Here is a 21,927-nt window from a genome sequence, read left to right on the forward strand (position 1 = left end):
ATATTTCCAACTGGTTTTATTACCAAAATATGGTTCCTTTTCCCCATTTGTTTGATGTTCCCAGACTCTCTATATTTAACACAGGCTATTCAAATCCTTCAGTAGGGTAAGAGAGGGGAAGGGAGAAAGGTATTTATGGGGGGGGTCATAAACCTTACCCACAGGCCAACGTCATGACACTTCACTGTCCAAACACATATGGTGTGGACTATGTGTGTCTGGTAAACACATGTGGATCTGGTGAACAGTTATCACTTGTTGACCAACTACAGGAATACTGACCTCAGAGTCTCCAGTTTACAGTGGGGATCCTCCAGTCCAGTAGAGAGCAGCTTCACTCCTGAATCCTTCAGGTCATTGTTACTCAGGTCCAGCTCTCTCAGGTGTGAGGGGTTTGACCTCAGAGCTGAGACCAGAGAATCACAGCCTTCCTCTGTGACTCCACAGCCTGACAGCCTGCAAAGAATCAAATCATATTAAAATCACACTGCTATGCTTTGGTGGTGAAAATAGTGGCAGTATAATTTTTCAACATTTTTCAGATATCAGTGTCCTGAAACCTTCCATATCTATTCGGAAATGAATGTATCATCATTAAAAATGACAAATGATCAAAGTATTGCCTGCAGATAGAAACATATATAGTATGAATATTTGAGTAGACTGACCAGACCAGTTTAAAAAGCAGTATCAGTCAGAAGACAGACAGTGAGGTATCAGATTTAGATTGTATTGAGTATACAGTCCACACCATAGCTATTTTGACAGTGAAGCAAACATTTTAAATGTGGCTCTAAACTCCAACATTTTGGATTTCAGATCAAATGTTTCATATGAGGTGACAGTGTATAATGTCACCTTTTATTTGAGGGTATTTTAATACATACAGTTGAAGTCAGAAGTTTACATACACCTTAGCCAAATACATTTAAACTGAATTTTTACAATTCCTGACATTTAATCCTAGTAAAAATCCCCTGTCAAAGGTCAGTTAGGATCACCACTTTATTTTAAGAATGTGAAATGTCAGAATAATAGTAGAGAGAATGATTAATTTCAGCTTTTATTTCTTTCATCACATTCCCAGTGGGTCAGAAGTTTACATACACTCAATTAGTATTTGGTAGCATTGCCTTTAAATGGTTTAACTTGGGTTAAACGTTTCGGGTAGCCTTCCACAAGCTTCCCACAATAAGTTGGGTGAATTTTGGCCCATTTCTCCTGACAGAGCTGGTGTAACTGAGTCAGGTTTGTAGGCCTCTTGCTCGCACACACTTTTTCAGTTCTGCCCACAAATGTTCTATAGGATTGAGGTCAGGGTTTTGTGATGGCCACTCCAATACCTTGACTTTGTTGTCCTTAAGCCATTTTGACACAACTTTGGAAGTATCGTTGGGGTCATTGTCCATTTGGAAGACCCATTTGTGACCAAGCTTTAACTTCCTGACTGATGTCTTGAGATGTTGCATCAATATATCCACATAATTTCCCTCCCTCAGGATGCCATCTATTTTGTGAAGTGCACCAGTCCCTCCTGCAGAAAAACATCCCCACAACATGATGCTGCCACCCCCGGGCTTCACGGTTGGGATGGTGTTTTTTGGATTGCAAGCCTCCCCCTTTTTCCTCCAAACATAACGATGGTCATTATGGCCAAACAGTTCTTGTATTGTTTCATCTGACCAGAGGACATTTCTCCAAAAATTACGATCTTTGTCCCCATGTGCAGTTGCAAACCGTAGTCTGGCTTTTTTATGGTGGTTTTGGAGCAGTGGCTTCTTCCTTGCTGAGCAACCTTTCAGATTATGTCGATATAGGACTTGTTTTACTGTGGATATAGATACTTTTGTACCTGTTTCCTCCAACATCTTCACAAGGTCCTTTGGTGTTGTTCTGGTATTGATTTGCACCAAAGTAAGTTCATCTCTAGGAGACAGAACGCGACTCCTTCCTGAGCGGAATGGCGGCTGTGTGGTCCCATGGTGTTTAGACTTACGTACTATTGTTTGAACAGATGAACGTGTTACCTTCAGGCGATTGGAAATTGTTCCCAAGGATGAACCATACTTGTGGAGGTCTACAATTTTTTTTGTGAGATCTTGGCTGATTTCTTTTCATTTTCCCATGATGTCAAGCAAAGAGGCACTGAGTTTGAAGCTAGGCCTTGAAATACATCCAAATGATGTCAATTAGCCTACCAGACGCTTCTAAAGCGATAACATAATTTTCTGGAATTTTCCATGCTGTTTAAAGGCACAGTCAACTTAATGTATGTAAACTTCTGACCCACTGGAATTGTGATACAGTGGATTATACGTGAAATAATCTGTCTGTGAACAATTGTTTAAAAATTACTTGTGTCATGCACAAAGTAGATGTCCTAACCGACTTGCCAAAACTATATAGTTTGTTAACAAGAAATTTGTGGAGAGGTTCAAAAACACGTTTTAATGACTCCAACCTAAGTCTATGTACACTTCCGACTTCAACTGTATGTGATTCACGATTAAAAATTAAATTCTGATGATGCCATGATTAAGAAAAATCATGAATAAATCATGAATCAGAATGAGTGAGAAAGTTACAGAGGCCACAACAAAACATGCTAACCTCTCACCATTACCAATAACAGAGGCTACAACAAAACATGCTAACCTCTCAACATTACCAATAACAGAGGATACAACAAAACATGCTAACCTCTCACCTTTACCAATAACAGAGGCTACAATAAAACATGCTAACCTCTCACCATTACCAATAACAGAGGCTACAACAAAACATGCTAACCTCTCACCATTACCAATAACAGAGGCTACAACAAAACATGCTAACCTCTCACCATTACCAATAACAGGGGCTACAACAAAACATGCTAACCTCTCACCATTACCAATATCAGAGGCTACAACAAAACATGCTAACCTCTCACCATTACCAATAACAGAGGCTACAACAAAACATGCTAACCTCTCACCATTACTGTCACGTCCTGACCATCAGATGGAGCTGTTGTAGTAGTTTTGGGGTCAGGACGTGGCAGTCTTGTGTGTGTGTGAATGTTCTGTGTTGGTCTTGTGACTCCTGATCAGGAACAGCTGGGGATCGTTGTTCCTGATTGGGAGTCATATATGTAGGAGTATGTTTGTCACTTGGTTTTGTGGGTAGTTGTTTTTGCACTGCGTTGGTGAGCCTGAAAAACTGTTTCGTGTCGTGGGTATCATTTATTGTTTTGTCAAGTGGATGCTTTACTCTTTTTTTGGTAATTAAAATATGAGTATCCACAACTCCGCTGCATTTTGGTCTTCCCTGCAACACCACGACATAATCTGTGACAGAACTACCCACCACCAAAGGACCAAGCAGCGGAGAAGAGGACAGAGGCAAGTGAGGGAGGAATGTTGGAAGCAGCGCGCTCGGGAGGTGATGGATTCCTGATCGCTGGAAGTATTGACGGAAAGGATTGACTGGACATGGGAGCAGTTGCGGGTCCACTGTGACAACCTGCCTGGGAGGCAGGTAGAACCCGAGAGGCAGCCCCAATAATTTTTTAGGGGGGGCACAAGGGCTATTTGGTGGGGCGAGATTGGAGCCCCAGGCCAGCTCCCGTACCCTTGTAGGGCAGACTGGACAGGTCCCGTGGGTTGGGGCTGTGGTGAACCCTGGGATTTTCAGGCCGGTAAGCACAGTACCAGCGCCCGCATGTGCCAGGGTGAAGTAGGCTTCGAGCCGGAAGGGGTAATGCCAACCCCTGCGCTCAAGACCGCCAGTGCGCCCTTTCGGTCCGGTGTTTCCCGCTAGACGCACTAGCATGGAGGTGCGTGTCTCCAGGCTGGCACGTCCAGTACCATAACCACGCATCATGAGTCTAGTGCGTCAGCCCAGCCTCGCCAGTCAACAGTCACCAGAGCTGCCCGCCAGTCGTAAGTCGCCAGAGCTGCCCGCCAGTGGTAAGTCGCCAGAGCTGCCCGCCAGTGGTAAGTCGCCAGAGCTGCCCACCAGTCGTAAGTCGCCAGAGCTGCCCGCCAGTCGTAAGTCGCCAGAGCTGCCCGCCAGTCGTAAGTCGCCAGAGCTGCCCGCCAGTCGTAAGTCGCCAGAGCTGCCCGCCAGTCGTAAGTCGCCAGAGCTGCCCGCCAGTCGTACGTCGCCAGAGCTGCCCGCCAGTCGTAAGTCGCCAGAGCTGCCCGCCAGTCAACAGTCACGAGAACTGCCCGCCAGTCGTACGTCACGAGAACTGCCCGCCAGTCGTACGTCACGAGAGCCGCCCGCCAGTCGTACGACACGAGAGCCGCCCGCCAGTCGTACGTCACCAGAGCCGCCCGCCAGTCAGGAGCCGCCAGAGCCGCCAGCCAGTCAGGAGCCGCCAGAGCCGCCGGCCAGTCAGGAGCCGCCAGAGCCGCCCGCCAGTCAGGAGCCGCCAGAGCCGCCCGCCAGTCAGGAGCCGCCAGAGCCGCCCGCCAGTCAGGAGCCGCCAGAGCCGCCCGCCAGTCGTAAGTCACCAGAGCTGCCCGCCAGTCGTACGTCGCCAGAGCTGCCCGCCAGTCGTAAGTCGCCAGAGCTGCCCGCCAGTCAACAGTCACGAGAACTGCCCGCCAGTCAACAGTCACGAGAACTGCCCGCCAGTCGTACGTCACGAGAGCTGCCCGCCAGTCGTACGTCACGAGAGCCGCCCGCCAGTCAGGAGCCGCCAGAGCCGCCCGCCAGTCAGGAGCCGCCAGAGCCGCCCGCCAGTCAGGAGCCGCCAGAGCGGCCCGACTGCCCCCCGAGCCGCCAGAGCGGCCCGACTGCCCCCCGGCCCAGCCCGAGGGGCCCTCCTGTCCTCCGGCCCAGCCCGAGGGGCCCTCCTGTCCTCCGGCCCAGCCCGAGTGGCCGTCTGCCTGCACCTGAGCCACCTCCAGGATAGGTGGGTTGGGGAGGGAGGGAGGGTGTAGCACAGTGCCGTCATTGACGGCAGCCACCCTCCCTTCCCTCCCTTATTGTTTAGGGGTTATTGTTTATGGGTTTTGTTGGGGATTTTGTTTGTTGGTGTTTTTTGTTGTTAGGTGCATTCCGGGGTCTGCACCTTGAGGGGGGGGCACTGTCACGTCCTGACCAGCAGATGGAGCTGTTGTAGTAGTTTTGGGGTCAGGACGTGGCAGTCTTGTGTGTGTGTGAATGTTCTGTGTTGGTCTTGTGACTCCTGATCAGGAACAGCTGGGGATCGTTGTTCCTGATTGGGAGTCATATATGTAGGAGTATGTTTGTCACTTGGTTTTATGGGTAGTTGTTTTTGCACTGCGTTGGTGAGCCTGCAAAACTGTTTCGTGGGTATCATTTATTGTTTTGTCAAGTGGATGCTTTACTCTTTTTTTTGGTAATTAAAATATGAGTATCCACAACTCCGCTGCATTCTGGTCTTCCCTGCAACACCACGACATAATCTGTGACAATTACCAATAACAGAGGCTACAACAAAACATGCTAACCTCTCACCATTACCAATAACAGAGGCTACAACAAAACATGACAACCTCTCACCATTACCAATAACAGAGGCTTCAACAAAACATGCTAACCTCTCACCATTACCAATAACAGAGAATACAACTAAACATGCTAACCTCTCACCATTACCAATAACAGAGGCTACAACAAAACATGCTAACCTCTCACCATTACCAATAACAGAGGCTACAACAAAACATGCTAACCCATCACCATTACCAATAACAGAGGGGGTATGATCATTGTGCCGCTGTAACTTTCTCATTCATCATCATTCTCGATTCATTCTTATTCTTACTGACAATACAAGTGAAGTGACTCCAAAATGACAGGACATTATTCACCAATCAGTTTCTATTAGGAAAAACATAGTCCAAAATATAACCAAAACAAACTGCAAATGATTTCAACAAGTTTGTAGAATCACAAGCTTGATGTAATCACTGCAGGCATGGAATATGGGACCAAATACTAAACTTATGACTACTTTAATACAATATAAGTGAATTTGTCCAAATAATTAAGACTTCTTCAAATGGGAGAACTACAGTGCCTTGCAAAAGTATTCATCCCCCTTGGCGTTTTCCCATTTTGTTGCATTACAACATGTAATTTAAATTGATTTTATTTGGATTTCATGTAATGGACAAACACAAAATAGTCCAAATTGGTCAAGAGAGAAAAAAAAAAGACTTGTTTAAAAAATAAAGTTAAAAACAGAAAAGTGGTGCGTGCATATGTATTCACCCCCATTGCTATGTAGCCCATAAATCATATCTGGTGCAACCAATTACCTTCAGAAGTCACATCATTAGTTAAATGAACTCCACATGTGTGCAATCTAAGTGTCACATGATCTGTCACATGATCTCAGTATATATACACCTGTTCTGAAAGGCCCCAGATTCTACAACACCACTAAGCAAGAGGCACCACCAAGCAAGCGGTACCATGAAGACCAAGGAGCTCTCCAAACAGGTCAGGGACAAAGTTGTGGAGAAGTACAGATCAGGGTTGGGTTATAAATAAATATCAGAAACTTTGAACATCCCATGGAGCACCATTAAATCCATTATTAAAAAATTGAAAGAATATGGCACCACAACAAACCTGCCAAGAGAGGGCCGCCCACCAAAACTCACAGACCAGGCAAGGGGGGCATTAACCTGTTTAGGATAGGGGGCAGTATTTTCACGGCCGGATAAAAAACATACCCGATTTAATCTGGTTATTACTCCTGCCCAGAAACTAGAATATGCATATAATTAGGAAATGTGGATAGAAAACACCCTAAAGTTTCTAAAACTGTTTGAATGGTGTCTGTGAGTATAACAGAACTCATGTGGCAGGCCAAAACCTGAGAAGATTCCATACAGGAAGTGCCCTCTCTGACCATTCCTTGTCCTTCTATAGCCTCTTTATGTAAAATAGAGGATCTCTGCTGTAATGTGACATTTTCTAAGGCTCCCATAGGCTCTCAGAAGGTGCCAGAACGCGGAATGATGACTCTGCAGTCCCTGGGCGAAAAACAGTAGGACATTTGGAAAGTGGTCGCTCTGAGAACAATGACACGAGGTGCGCGTGCGTGTGAAGACTCCATTTTCAACTTTCAGTGTTTGAACGAAAACAAGGTCTCCCGGTCGGAATATTATCGCTATTTTACAAGAAAAATCGCATAAAAATTGATTTTAAACAGCGTTTGACATGCTTCGAAGTACGGTAATGGAATATTTAGAATTTTTTTGTCACGATATGCGCCGGCGCATCACCCTTCGTTACCCTTCGGATAGTGTCTTGAACGCAAGAACAAAACGCCGCTATTTGGATATAACTATGGATTATTTGGAACCAAAACAACATTGGGTGTTGAAGTAGAAGTCCTGGGAGTGCATTCTGAAGAAGAACAGCAAAGGTAATCCAATTTTTCTTATAGTAAATCTGAGTTTGGTGAGTTCAAACTTGGTGGGTGTCAAAACATCTAGCCATGATGGCCGGGCTATCTACTCAGAATATTGCAAAATGTGCTTTCCCCGAAAAGCTATTTTAACCTGTTAGGGCTAGGGGGCAGCATTTGCACGTCTGGATAAAAAAATGTACCCGATTTAATCTGGTTACTGATCCTACCCAGTAACTAGAATATGCATATACTTATTATATATGGATAGAAAACACTCTAAAGTTTCTAAAACTGTTTGAATGGTGTCTGTGAGTATAACAGAACTCATTTGGCAGGCAAAACCCTGAGACATTTTCTGACAGGAAGTGGATACCTGATGTGTTGTATTACCTTTAAACCTATCCCATTGAAAAACACAGGGGCTGAGGAATATTTTGGCACTTCCTATTGCTTCCACTAGATGTCACCAGCCTTTACAAAGTGTTTTGAGTCTTCTGGAGGGAGATCTGACCGAACAAGAGCCATGGAACGATGATGTCCCATTAGACACCTGGCGCGCGAGTTCATGTTGGGTACCCTCGTTCCAATACGTTATAAAAAGAGTATGCATTCGTCCACCTTGAATATTATTCATGTTCTGGTTAAAAAGGCCCTAATGATTTATGCTATACAACGTTTGACATGTTTGAACGAACGTAAATATATTTTTTCTCCTCGTTCATGACGAGAAGTCCGGCTGGCTTAGATCATGTGCTAACAAGACGGAGATTTTTGGACATAAATGATGAGCTTTTTTGAACAAAACTACATTCGTTATGGACCTGTGATACCTGGAAGTGACATCTGATGAAGAGAATCAAAGGTAATGGATTATTTACATAGTATTTTCGATTTTAGATCTCCCCAACATGACGTCTAGTCTGTATTGCAACGCGTATTTTTCTGGGCGCAGTGCTCAGATTATTGCAAAGTGTGATTTCCCAGTAAGGTTATTTTTAAATCTGGCAAGTTGATTGCGTTCAAGAGATGTAAATCTATAATTCTTTAAATGACAATATAATATTTTACCAATGTTTTCTAATTTTAATTATTTAATTTGTGACGCTGACTTGACTGCCGGTTATTGGAGGGAAACGATTTCCTCAACATCAATGCCATAGTAAAACGCTGTTTTTGGATATAAATATGAACTTGATAGAACTAAAAATGCATGCATTGTCTAACATAATGTCCTAGGAGTGTCATCTGATGGAGATTGTAAAAGGTTAGTGCATCATTTTAGCTGGTTTTATGGTTTTGGTGACCCTGTCTTTGACTTGACAAAACATTACACACAACTCTTGTAAATGTACTGTCCTAACATACTCTAAATTTATGCTTTCGCCGTAAAACCTTTTTGAAATCGTAAAACGTGGTTAGATTAAGGAGATGTTTATCTTTCAAAGGGTGTAAAATAGTTGTATGTTTGAAAAATTTGAATTTTTACATTTATTTGGATTCAAATTTGCCGCTCTTGAAATGCACCTGCTGTTGATGGAGTGCACCACGGGTGGCACGCTAGCGTCCCACCTAGCCCATAGAGGTTAAAATCGGACACCGCAATTGCATAAAGGAGTTCTGTATCTATAACGCTTATCGTGAGTAATTTAGTAAATTCACCAGAAGTTTTCGGTATGTTTGCTAGTTCTGAACGTCACATGCTAATGTAAAAAGCTGGTTTTTGATATAAATATGAACTTGATTGAACAAAACATGCATGTATTGTATAACATAATGTCCTAGGAGGGTCATCTGATGAAGATCATCAAAGGTCAGTGCTGCATTTAGCTGTGGTTTTGGTTTTTGAGACATTATATGCTAGCTTGAAAAATGGGTGTGTGATTATTTCTGGCTGGGTACTCTCCTGACATAATCTAATGTTTTTCTTTCGTTGTAAAGCCTTTTATAATCGGACAATGTGGTTAGATAAAGGAGAGTCTTGTCTTTAACCTGTTAGGGCTAGGGGGCAGTATTTGCACGGCTGGATAAAAAAAATGTACCCGATTTAATCTGGTTACTAATCCTACCCAGTAACTAGAATATGCATATACTTATTATATATGGATAGAAAACACTCTAAAGTTTCTAAAACTGTTTGAATGATGTCTGTGAGTATAACAGAACTCATTTGGCAGGCAAAACCCTGAGACATTTTCTGACAGGAAGTGGATACCTGATGTGTTGTATTACCTTTAAACCTATCCCATTGAAAAACACAGGGGCTGAGGAATATTTTGGCACTTCCTATTGCTTCCACTAGATGTCACCAGCCTTTACAAAGTGTTTTGAGTCTTCTGGAGGGAGATCTGACCGAACAAGAGCCATGGAACGATGATGGCCCATTAGACACCTGGCGCGCGAGTTCATGTTTTGGTTACCCCTCGTTCCAATACGTTATAAAAGAGTATGCATTCGTCCACCTTGAATATTATTCATGTTCTGGTTAAAAAGGCCCTAATGATTTATGCTATACAACGTTTGACATGTTTGAACGAACGTAAATATATTTTTTCTCCTCGTTCATGACGAGAAGTCCGGCTGGCTTAGATCATGTGCTAACAAGACAGAGATTTTTGGACATAAATGATGAGCTTTTTTGAACAAAACTACATTCGTTATGGACCTGTGATACCTGGAAGTGACATCTGATGAAGAGAATCAAAGGTAATGGATTATTTACATAGTATTTTCGATTTTAGATCTCCCCAACATGACGTCTAGTCTGTATCGCAACGCCGTATTTTTCTGGGCGCAGTGCTCAGATTATTGCAAAGTGTGATTTCCCAGTAAGGTTCTTTTTAAATCTGGCAAGTTGATTGCGTTCAAGAGATGTAAATCTATAATTCTTTAAATGACAATATAATATTTTACCAATGTTTTCTAATTTTAATTATTTAATTTGTGGTGTTGACTTGACTGCCGGTTATTGGAGGGAAACGATTTCCTCAACATCAATGCCATAGTAAAACGCTGTTTTTGGATATAAATATGAACTTGATAGAACTAAAAATGCATGCATTGTCTAACATAATGTCCTAGGAGTGTCATCTGATGGAGATTGTAAAAGGTTAGTGCATCATTTTAGCTGGTTTTATGGTTTTGGTGACCCTGTCTTTGAATTGACAAAACATTACACACAACTCTTGTAAATGAACTGTCCTAACATACTCTAAATTTATGCTTTCGCCGTAAAACCTTTTTGAAATCGTAAAACGTGGTTAGATTAAGGAGATGTTTATCTTTCAAAGGGTGTAAAATAGTTGTATGTTTGAAAAATTTGAATTTTGACATTTATTTGGATTCAAATTTGCCGCTCTTGAAATGCACCTGCTGTTGATGGAGTGCACCACGGGTGGGACGCTAGCGTCCCACCTAGCCCATAGAGGTTAAAATGGTGTAAAATAGTCATATGTTTGAAAAATTGAAGTTTTTGGATTTTTGAGGAGTTTGTAATTCGCGCCACGCTCTATCATTGGATATTGGCGAGGCATTCCGCTAGCGGCACATCTAGATGTAAGAGGTTAATCAGAGAGGCAAACATAACCCTGAAGGAGCTGCAATGCTACACAGCAGAGATTGGAGTATCTGTCCATAGGACCACTTTAAGCCATACACTACATAGAGCTGGGATTTATGGAAGAGTGGCCAGAAAAAAAGCCATTGCTTATAGAAAGAAATAAGCAAACATGTTTGGTGTTCACCCAAAGGCAGGTGGGAGACTCCCCAAACATATGGAAGAAGGTACTCTGGTCAGATGAGACTAAACTTCTGCTTTTTGGCCATCAAGGAAAACACTATGTCTGGCGCAAACACAACACCTCTCATCACCCCGAGACACCATCCCCAGCAGCATCATGCTGTGGGGATGTTTTTCATCGGCAGGGACTGGGAAACTGGTCAGATTTGAAGGAATGATGGATGGGGCTAAATACAGGGAAATTCTTGAGTGAAACCTGTTTCAGACTTCCAGAGATTTAGAGACCACTAAAGCAACACTCGAGTGGTTTAAGGGGAAAAATGTAAATGTCTTGGAATGGTCAACTCAAAGCATAGACCTCAATCCAATTGAGAATCTGTGGAATGACTTACAGATTGCTGTACACCAGTGGAACCCATCCAACTTGAAGGAGCTGGAGCAGTTTTGCCTTGAAAAATTGTCAAAAATCCCAGTGGCTAAATGTGCCAACCTTATAGAGACATACCCAAGAGACTTGCAGCTGTAATTGCTGCAAAAGGTGGCTCTACAAAGTATTGACTTTGGGGGGGGGGGGGGGGGGTGAAGCCCCTGTATATACATACAATTCTTTCATTTGTAAATGGTAAAACATGAATACTCTCAAAAAAAAGGTGACATTCTGTACTGTCACCTAATATGAAACATTCGATCTCAAATCCAACATCCTGGAGCATATCACCAAAATGTAAACTGTAAGCTTCACTGTCCAAACACATATGGTGTGGACTATGTGTGCCTGGTAAACACATGTGGATCTGGTGAACAGTTATCACTTGTTCACCAACTACAGGAATACTGACCTCAGAGTCTCCAGTTTACAGTGGGGATTCCCCAGTCCAGCAGAGAGCAGCTTCACTCCTGAATCCTTCAGGTCATTGTTACTCAGATCCAGCTGTCTCAGGTGTGAGGGGTTTGACTCCAGAGCTGAGACCAGAGAAGCACAGCCTTTCTCTGTGACTCCACAGCCTGACAGCCTGCAAAGAGATCATCATGACTTCACAAACACACTGTTAATTTAACGAGTAGTGTAGAAGGACAATGGTAGATGCATTTGGTTTATTTTCCCAAACAACACATATATTCTTCTTCCGTCTCCTAGAATTGTATGGTCATATTGTTATAATAAATTTAATATCTGATTCAATATGTTGTTCAATATAATATTATATACATATTACAATACATATTTTTCTCTAAACTGAATATTTCTTCCTGATGATAAGTTCTTAAATGTCATTTCATTTACTCACAGAACAGCTCTGGAGGCTTTGACCACTGGCAGCAGCCTCAGAAGACCTTCCTCTGATATGGAGTATTTCTTCAGGTCAAACACATCCAGCTCCTTTTCTGAAGTCAGCAACACAAAGACCAGAGCTGACCACTGTGCAGGTGACAGGTTGGGTTTTGAGAGACTTCCTGAGCTCAGGAAGCTTTGGATCTCCTCCACTAGAGAATGGTCATTCAGTTCATTCAGACAGTGGAACAGATTGATGCTCCTCTCTGGAGAGGGAATCTCCCTGATCTTCTCCTTGATGTACTTGACTGTTTCTTCATGGCTCTGTGAGGTGCTTCTTGTCTTTGTCAGTAGACCTCGTAAGAGCTTCTGATTGGACTCCAGTGAGAGGCCCAGAAGGAAGCGGAGGAACAGGTCCAGGTTTCCTGTCTCACGTTGTAAGGCTTTATCCACAGCACTCTTGTAGAAAGTAACTTCAGGCTCGTCTTTTGTTTTCAGTTTGTCCATTAGATTCTCATTGTTGTTGATGAATGAGAGGAAAACATATACAGCAGCCAGAAACTCCTGAATGCTCAGATGAACAAAGCAGTACACCTTGTCCTGGAACAGCCCACATTCCTCTTTAAAGAGCTGTGTGCACAATCCTGAGTACACTGAGGCTTCATTGACATCAATGCCAGCCTCTTTCAGGTCTTCTTCATAGAAAATCAGATTGCCATTCACAAGCTGTTGAAAAGCCAGTTTTCCCAGTGACAGAATGCTCTCGTTATTCAAGTGTGGATCTGTCTCTTCTTTCCCAAGATACTTTTCATTCTTCTGTTTGGTATGAAACACCACAAGGTGTGTGTACATCTCAGTCAGAGTCTTGGGCATCTCTTCTCTCTTATGTTTCAGCATGTGTTCGAGGACTGTTGCAGAAATCCAACAGAAGACTGGAATGTGGCACATGATGTGGAGGCTCCTTGATGTCTTTATGTGTGAGATGATTCTGTTGGCCAGGTCCTCATCACTGAATCTCTTTCTGAAGTACTCCTCCTTCTGTGGGTCATTGAACCCTCGTACCTCTGTCACCTGGTCAACACACCCTGAAGGGATCTTATTGGCTGCTGCAGGTCGGGTAGTTATCCAGAGGAGAGCAGAGGGAAGCAGATTTCCCTTGATGAGATTTGTCAGCAGAACATCCACTGAGGTTGACTCTGTGACGTCACAACAGATCTTGTTCTTCTGGAAGTCTAGGGGCAGTCGACACTCATCCAGACCATCAAAGATGAACAGAACTTTGTACTTGTTGTAGTTGGAGATTCTTGATTCTTTGGTTTCCATTGAGAAGTGATTGAGAAGTTCAATCAAAGTGTGTTTGTCCCCTTTCATCAAATTCAGCTCCCGAAAAGGGAATGAAAACACAAATTGAACATCCTGATTTGCTTTTCCTTCAGCCCAGTCCAGAATGAACTTCTGCACAGAGACTGTTTTTCCAATGCCAGCTACTCCCTTCTCTTAATTAACTGACTGTATAAATGTGTAAATGTTTTCATAATACATTACAGACTGGTGTGACTGATTATAATAATATTGGTGTTATTGATGGTATTATTAATGTTGTCTCTCTCTCTCTCTGCTGCTACATGATGAGGTCACTAGGTGTTGTGTTAAGGCTGCTACAATATCATTGAGTTACACAGCTACTTTAGCTGTACTTTAGCTACAGCTTTTAAATGTTATAAAACAGCATTCAACATGAGGCAGACAGATCTTACATTTCTCCAGTGTGTCAGCAAGCTCCTTCTGGTTCATTTTCCTCAGGACGTGCAGTGTGATCTTCAGAGCCCCCTCTCTGGCACTGCTCTCCTGCTTCTCATCTTCAGCATCCACCACTTCCTTATCCTGCTTCTGACTCTCAAAGCCTTCTGGGAGTTCTGGACTAAGAATCCTCTTGAACATCTTCAGCTCGTTCTTCACAAATGTCATAATATTCTCTTCAAGCATCTGAAATAAATAAATAAAATAAGTTAAGCAAGAGAAGAAATGCTTTCTCATTAACACATTATTGAATGCTTGACAGATCAACTTTACTCGAGGTTAACAAAAACAAATGTACATAACAGGACCACATACATTGAATATGGAGGCCAGGTCTGTTTGATGACTCTGGGAAGACTGACCACTGAGAATCTCTGACTCTGATCTGTCCTGTTGGTTTCTGTGGACAAAACATGAGATTACATCTCCTCATCCAGGGAGTACACACACACACACACACACACACACACACACACACACACACACACACACACACACACACACACACACACACACACACACACACACACACACACACACAAAAGGGAGGGAACGTTGTGTTTGTTTAATATTGTTTTAGGACTATGAAAATGGACAAAAGTATTAGCCTATGGATTATGAAAACAACCAAAAGAAACGGGAAAATGGGAGAGGAGAAATGTCTAGAGACAGTGTTGTTTAACTCACTGACCATGACCCATGAGTTCTTCTTTCCTTTGTTCAGTAGAAACGTCTCCCTCTCTAAAGTTTGGAGGACGACCCATAGACCGGTCACTCTTCATGGACACACAGCTGGGAACAGGGGAGGCTGGTCTCTCCTGCTTGATTGGACTTCAACACAAGAGAGACAAACATTACATCTCTCATCTACTCTGATCTCAGATGGGGAATCATAAGAAGAGTTTCATTACAAAACGCTATGTATCACTTTCAGAAACGTTCATGTATTAGCTTTTAGGGTAGGGGCAGAATTTTGAAGTTTCGATGACAAACGTGACCAAAGTAAACTGCCTGTTACTCAGGCCCAGAAGCTAGGATATGCATATGCATGGTAGTATTGGATAGAAAACACCCTGACATTTCTAAAACTGTTTAACTTCTATGGGCTACGTGGGACGCTAGCGCAAAAATCTAATAATTTCAATTTCTCAAATATATGACTATTTTACACCATTTTAAAGATACACTTCTCCTTGATGTAACCACATTGTCCGATTTCAAAAAGGCTTTACAGTGAAAGCAAAAGATTAGATTATGTTAGGAGAGTACATAGACAAAAATAATCACACAGCCATTTTCCAAGCAAGGACATGTGTCAATAAAACCCAAAACACAGCTAAATGAAGCACTAACCTTTGACGATCTTCATCAGATGACACTCCTAGGACATTATGTTACACAATACATGTATGTTTTGTTCGATAAAGTTCATATTTATATCCAAAAACAGGATTTTACATTGGCGCGTGATGTTCAGAAAATGTATTCCCACCAAAACCATCGGTGAATGTGCACATCAATTTACAATAATACTCATCATAAAAGTTGACAAAATATATAACAATTATTTAACTTCTTGGGGCTAGGGGAAGTATTTTCACGGCCGGATGAAAAACGTACCCAATTTAAACTGGTTACTACTCTTGCCCAGGAAATAGAATATGCATATTATTAGTAGATTTGGATAGAAAACACTCTGAAGTTTCTAAAACTGTTTGAATGGTGTCTGTGAGTATAACAGAACTCATACTGCAGGCAAAAACCTGAGAACATTTCAACCAGGAAGTGTAAGGTCTGAGAATTGTAGTTCTTATTTCTAGTCCCATTTCGAAACTACAGTATCTGTGGTTCAGGACGTGCACTCTGCCTTCTCGAGCAAAACGAGGGGCATGTTGAGATAATTTTCTAACCACGAGGGTTGTACGATGTAATTTATTGGCAGGATGGAAGATGCAGTCTTGTCTTTTCTATTCCGAGGTTGTTTACTCACAATATCAGATATTTAAAATGATTTTCTATAATGTATCCTAATCCCAGTGCTAAGGTTGAGGTTCTGACTAGTGATTATTTACCCGGGGTTCAATACCTGCTATAGTCACTGTTTATTTGCTCTCCCAAAAGCAACACAGCCCTAATACCAGATATATAGCTACCTAAAGTAATGAGTGACCATTTTAGAAAATCATGGGACATATAGTCTGGGGTTGCATGCTATTTTATGTCAATCATATTGCTGCTTGTAGCCTATAACTGATGCTTCGTGGTCTTATGCTGCCATCTATGGGAAATATTTAGCATTTAAAAGTTATTAATTCACATAAAGACGTAGGTGAGGCAGCTGAGAAATAAAGTGTATTTTTCTTGTAAATTCATTAGATCAGTCTCAAACCTGCCTCACCTATCCCACACCAATTGCTTGCTTGCGCGCCAGGAGGCTAGTTCCTTTTGGCCATTTATGCAAGTATATGGCGACGCGTTACGCATATCTATGAGTTATGAAAGTTATGAAAACAAAGTGTTTAGCAAATTTTGAACTTACAATATGGCTACTAATACTGGAAAAGCTAAATCAATGTCCAAGCATAGAGATTTTTGACGATATTCTTGCATACATTTTTTTGAGACAACAGCTAAAGGAGAGGACGCTAACGTTACCTGCTAACGTTACATTAGACTGGTAAGTGAAATACGAGTCTTCATATTTATATTCTTTTATATTGAAAGCCACAACATGTCAAAGTCAACATACAATATACATTGGCACCCGACTGGCACAGTTGTCTAACACACTGCAAGTACCTGGTTCGAATCCGTCCGTGATTGGGAGTCCCATAGGGAGGCGCACAATTGGCCCAGCGTCGTCCGGGTTTGGCCGGGGTTTGTAAATAAGAATTTGTACTGACTTGCCTAGTTAATACGTTTCACATATTAGTTTGCAAACAATGTAAAACAAATGATAATAAAGCTGCATACAAACATGCTCTTTTTTGTTGTCTTGAGTTAGGCAGCTCCTAAATGCAGGTGTTTCAGCCTAGCTCAGTGCTTTCTGTGGTGGTGGGGCAGCCAGAGGAAAATACTGAGCGTAGGGGTTGGTAATGATCTGTAGTTGCGCCTTGATTGGCTCAGTGTTCTGTCACTCATGGAGACACTACGTCACCGTAAAATCTACAGGGAGAGCTCAAAAATTCAAGCCCATTGGGTGCTGCCATAGAGTTACATTAGAAGTGCCCATCCAAAAGGCTCAAGGTCATTGGCCACAGATAAAATTGTCAAATCACGTTATATCTACCTTAGCTTTGATTGGACTGATCATGTCAACATCATACGTTCAAAATCTTAGCTAGCAATGAGTGGTTTGGAAGGAATCAGTGGCTAACTGCACGCATTGCAAAGCAGTCACTAGCCAGCAATTCAGTGGAGAGGGTGTGTGGTCCAATTCTGAGTTTAAGGGTCTCTTTTCCAAGCTTAAAAATATAAATATTTACATGCAACACCATGGGACAGAAAAGGCTGAATACATTGGCCGTGCTGTGAATCCAGCATGAATTCTGCTTCCTTCAAAACAACTGGAAACTGGGAAATCTCAGACTTCAGTGAGTTCAGGACAACTAGAAACTCTGAAAAAAACGAGCTCCGACTGAGAAAATACGGTTTGAACAGTCATCCAACTCGAAATTCCAAGTGGGGATCTCGGCCTCTTTCTAGAGCTCCAACCCGAAGATCACTGACGTCATCATTAGAACTTCCCAGTTCACAGTTGTCTTGAAAACACCATAAATCCAGAGAATGACATACTTTGATGACAGAATTTGCCCACAAGGACCGCGCGCCACCCCACCCTATACGAAACACATCCCTTATTTGAAGTGTTTCTACAATTCCCTATGGGAAAACTGTACGGTAGAAAAATGTTTGGATTTTGACAGCAATGCTAAGAAGTTACAGATAAATTCAAAATGAGAGGCTAAAAGGACAGAACTCTTGATGCAGCAATGATGAAAATATCTCAAAAACCAACAGAGGAATTGCTAAAAACTCGACCAAATAAGAAAAACAACCGTCTTTTGCACCAAGTACACCAAGTATTCTGATAGATAGCAATACTGGAAAAGCACTGGAATATTCTACAATCAGACAAAAATAAACACACACCTCTTCAAGGAACCTCCACTGGTGGTCTTTAAGGAACCCCCACTGGTGGTCTATAAGGAACCCCCACTGGTGGTCTATAAGGAACCCCCACTGGTGGTCTATAAGGAACCCCCACTGGTGGTCTATAAGGAACCCCCACTGGTGGTCTATAAGGAACCCCCACTGGTGGTCTATAAGGAACCCCCACTGGTGGTCTATAAGGAACCCCCACTGGTGGTCTATAAGGAACCCCCACTGGTGGTCTGTAAGGAACCCCACTGGTGGTCTGTAAGGAACCCCCACTGGTGGTCTATAAGGAACCCCCACTGGTGGTCTGTAAGGAACCCCACTGGTGGTCTATAAGGAACCCCCACTGGTGGTCTATAAGGAACCCCCACTGGTGGTCTGTAAGGAACCCCCACTGGTGGTCTATAAGGAACCCCCACTGGTGGTCTATAAGGAACCCCCACTGGTGGTCTATAAGGAACCCCCACTGGTAGTCTATAAGGAACCCCCACTGGTGGTCTATAAGGAACCCCCACTGGTGGTCTATAAGGAACCCCCACTGGTGGTCTATAAGGAACCCCCACTGGTGGTCTATAAGGAACCCCACTGGTGGTCTATAAGGAACCCCCACTGGTGGTCTGTAAGGAACCCCCACTGGTGGTCTATAAGGAACCCCCACTGGTGGTCTATAAGGAACCCCCACTGGTGGTCTATAATGAACCCCCACTGGTGGTCTATAAGGAACCCCCACTGGTGGTCTATAATGAACCCCCACTGGTGGTCTATAAGCGTGGTCACAATATTGGAGATAACTTGGTGAGATCTGACCTGCCCCCTGAGCCCATTCAGACACTCTTGACACCCATCCCAAATGGGAACTACAAACGTGGCTCATGAGCACAGTGCAACAGCACTATAAAAACATCCATCTTCAGACATCAACATACAGGTGGAAAAATCCCTGTTAGAGGGATCATCTCATGCAAGACCAAGGGAGTAATCCATCTCATCACCTGTTCATGTGGGAAAGCCTACGTAGGACAAACGAAAAGACAATTAAAACAACTCATAGCTGAACACAGCAGCTCAATCAGGTGTAAGAACATTGACTGTCCAATAGCAGCTCACTTTGTTGAAGCTGACCATCCAATCTCCTCCCTCCAATACACAGGCATTGAGCATGTTGCTCTACCAAGGAGAGGAGGTAACATGGAGATCCTACTACTACAAAGGGAGGCTTACTGGAGATCCTGTCTAAAAACATGGACCCCTAGTGGTCTGAATATTGACTTTGATCTCTGGCCCTTATGAACAGTTCTCTGTTTTAAATGTATATATTCTTTCTACAGCTTATCAGAGTACATCCAATATGTTCCCCTGTTGATGATGCTCATTATGCATTATGGTTGAACCAAAACATTACATGGAACAAACGTTTTTATTGAAATAGGAAACAATTAAATATGTGAAATTGAATTAAACAATAATGTATGTTGACGCTAATGTTATGTACAATTATCAGTTATGTTTCTATATGATAACAATAGCCTGATATATTCAATATGCCAGAAACTATTGTTTTTTTAACAGTTTCATTCAATTCATTCTAATTAACTTAATAATCATGACACACCCCTCTCTATTGTCATTGGTTGCACTAATTGCACTGTTTGTCTACATAACCTGGTTCAAGTATTGATGACATCACCCTGAAGAAGGCACAGTGATGCTGAAACGTTGGTAAATACCCAATAAATTACTGGGAGTTTATATATGGAGTGTGGGACTCTATTTTTGTATAGCTTATAGTTTAGCCGTTAGTCAGAACCTCCACATAAATAAACATTATCTGGGTGTGCGACAGCTCATGTTTTTTATTGGAAAAACTATTGGAACCATTTCCCTGTTTGACCACTAGGTGTTATGGGTATTATGACACCTCCATCGTGGGGCTCTATAAAACTATTGGAACCATTTCCCTGTTTCACCACTAGGTGTTATGGGTATTATGACACCTCCACTGTGGGGCTCTATAAAACTATTGGAACCATTTCCCTGTTTGACCGCTAGGTGTTATGGGTATTATGACACCTCCACTGTGGGGCTCTATAAAACTATTGGAACCATTTCCCTGTTTGACCGCTAGGTGTTATGGGTATTATAACACCTCCACTGTGGGGCTCTATAAAACTATTGGAACCATTTCCCTGTTTGACCGCTAGGTGTTATGGGTATTATAACACCTCCACTGTGGGGCTCTATAAAACTATTGGAACCATTTCCCTGTTTGACCGCTAGGTGTTATGGGTATTATAACACCTCCACTGTGGGGCTCTATAATGCAAATGAAATGTGAGAATCTGGTGAATGCAGAATCTAGAGAATGCAACAATATTTGTTTCATCTTGCTGTGATGTTCTCAGTAAAATGTCATGCGCTAAAATCTATGAATTTTAAATCTTAGAACAGTAATATTTTACACACCCATAAGCCTTAATTTCTGTAGAAAAAAACACAAATGAGAAGAAATGGTGGATATAGTGTTTTGGATATAAACTCTTCATAAATTCTTTACAAAACTAATCTTACCTCTTAGATTTGGTGCCATGTTCCCCAGAGACACTCCTTTTAGAGGCAGGGCCCCCCTTCTCTCTCTTCCAAGAGAGACTCATTTTAGAGCAGTGACCCCTAAACAGAGATCCAGCATGTTGGTTGTGATTAACACAGTGACAACTAATTATTGAATGTCAATTGTTGTATTTTATTCATTATCTCTTAGAAATAAAACATTTCCTAACAGATACATCCCAACAGTCAGGTGATTTAATGCATCACATGAACATGTAGTCGTGACTGATATTTTCACCTTTTCTCCATGTAGTGGAACTAATAGTAATAATAATAATAATAACATAATATTAATAAGTCACTTTCTCTTTTAATAATTTCTCTCATTCTAGTGTGTTGCTTTGTTCAACAGGTATGATATTATTATGCTGTTACTGAATTCAGTTCATAATAACAATGTTAAGAAAAGTATGTTCAGTGGTTTCAAACCAAATTACACAGGAAAGAGGAGCTCATTGTAAGTTTAGAAAACACATTTTACGATATTTTGAAAGACGATTTACAACTTATACATAAAAATATACAAATTATAAAATAACCACAATATACGAATATATGAACAATATGTTTTTGAATTTGACTTGCCTACGCCCAGTTAGCGCCATTTTGTATGATTGAACTGTCACATAACTGTCCCAGGTGAAATGGACTGTTAGATCTGAGTGTTTTACTGTCAGTCACTATACTAAAATAACACCATACATTTAATTTCTCTACACACTTTACAATAATCCCTGGGAAGATTCTTACCTTGTAGCCTGAATTCACAACCAGAACATGTCAAGTCATATTTTCCGTTGTGCTGAGAGAGCAGCTTCCTGATGACAAGTGTCTCTGTATCTATGTTCTAGGTACAGTTGATCTTTGGATGCAATAATATCTGGTCAAAGTCTAGTGACACAACACCATAGTATATCATAAACATAACAGCAGTTGGCCAGAAAAGGCCATGACATACTATAAAACAGGGTT

At 42.1% G+C, this 21,927-nt stretch overlaps 1 long non-coding RNA gene across 1 annotated transcript; it reads right to left on the bottom strand.

Annotated features, from left to right (window-relative positions):
- Positions 1–14,913: 14,913 nt before the first annotated feature.
- LOC123732660 (uncharacterized) lies at positions 14,914–21,927 on the bottom strand. Its single transcript, XR_006763335.1, has 3 exons — positions 21,706–21,927; positions 20,917–21,015; positions 14,914–15,021 (listed from the first exon to the last, which is right to left on the bottom strand). It is a non-coding gene; the product is annotated as an uncharacterized lncRNA (long non-coding RNA).

Source organism: Salmo salar, unplaced genomic scaffold (genome assembly GCF_905237065.1).
Source record: "Salmo salar unplaced genomic scaffold, Ssal_v3.1, whole genome shotgun sequence".
Classification (NCBI taxonomy): domain Eukaryota; kingdom Metazoa; phylum Chordata; class Actinopteri; order Salmoniformes; family Salmonidae; genus Salmo; species Salmo salar.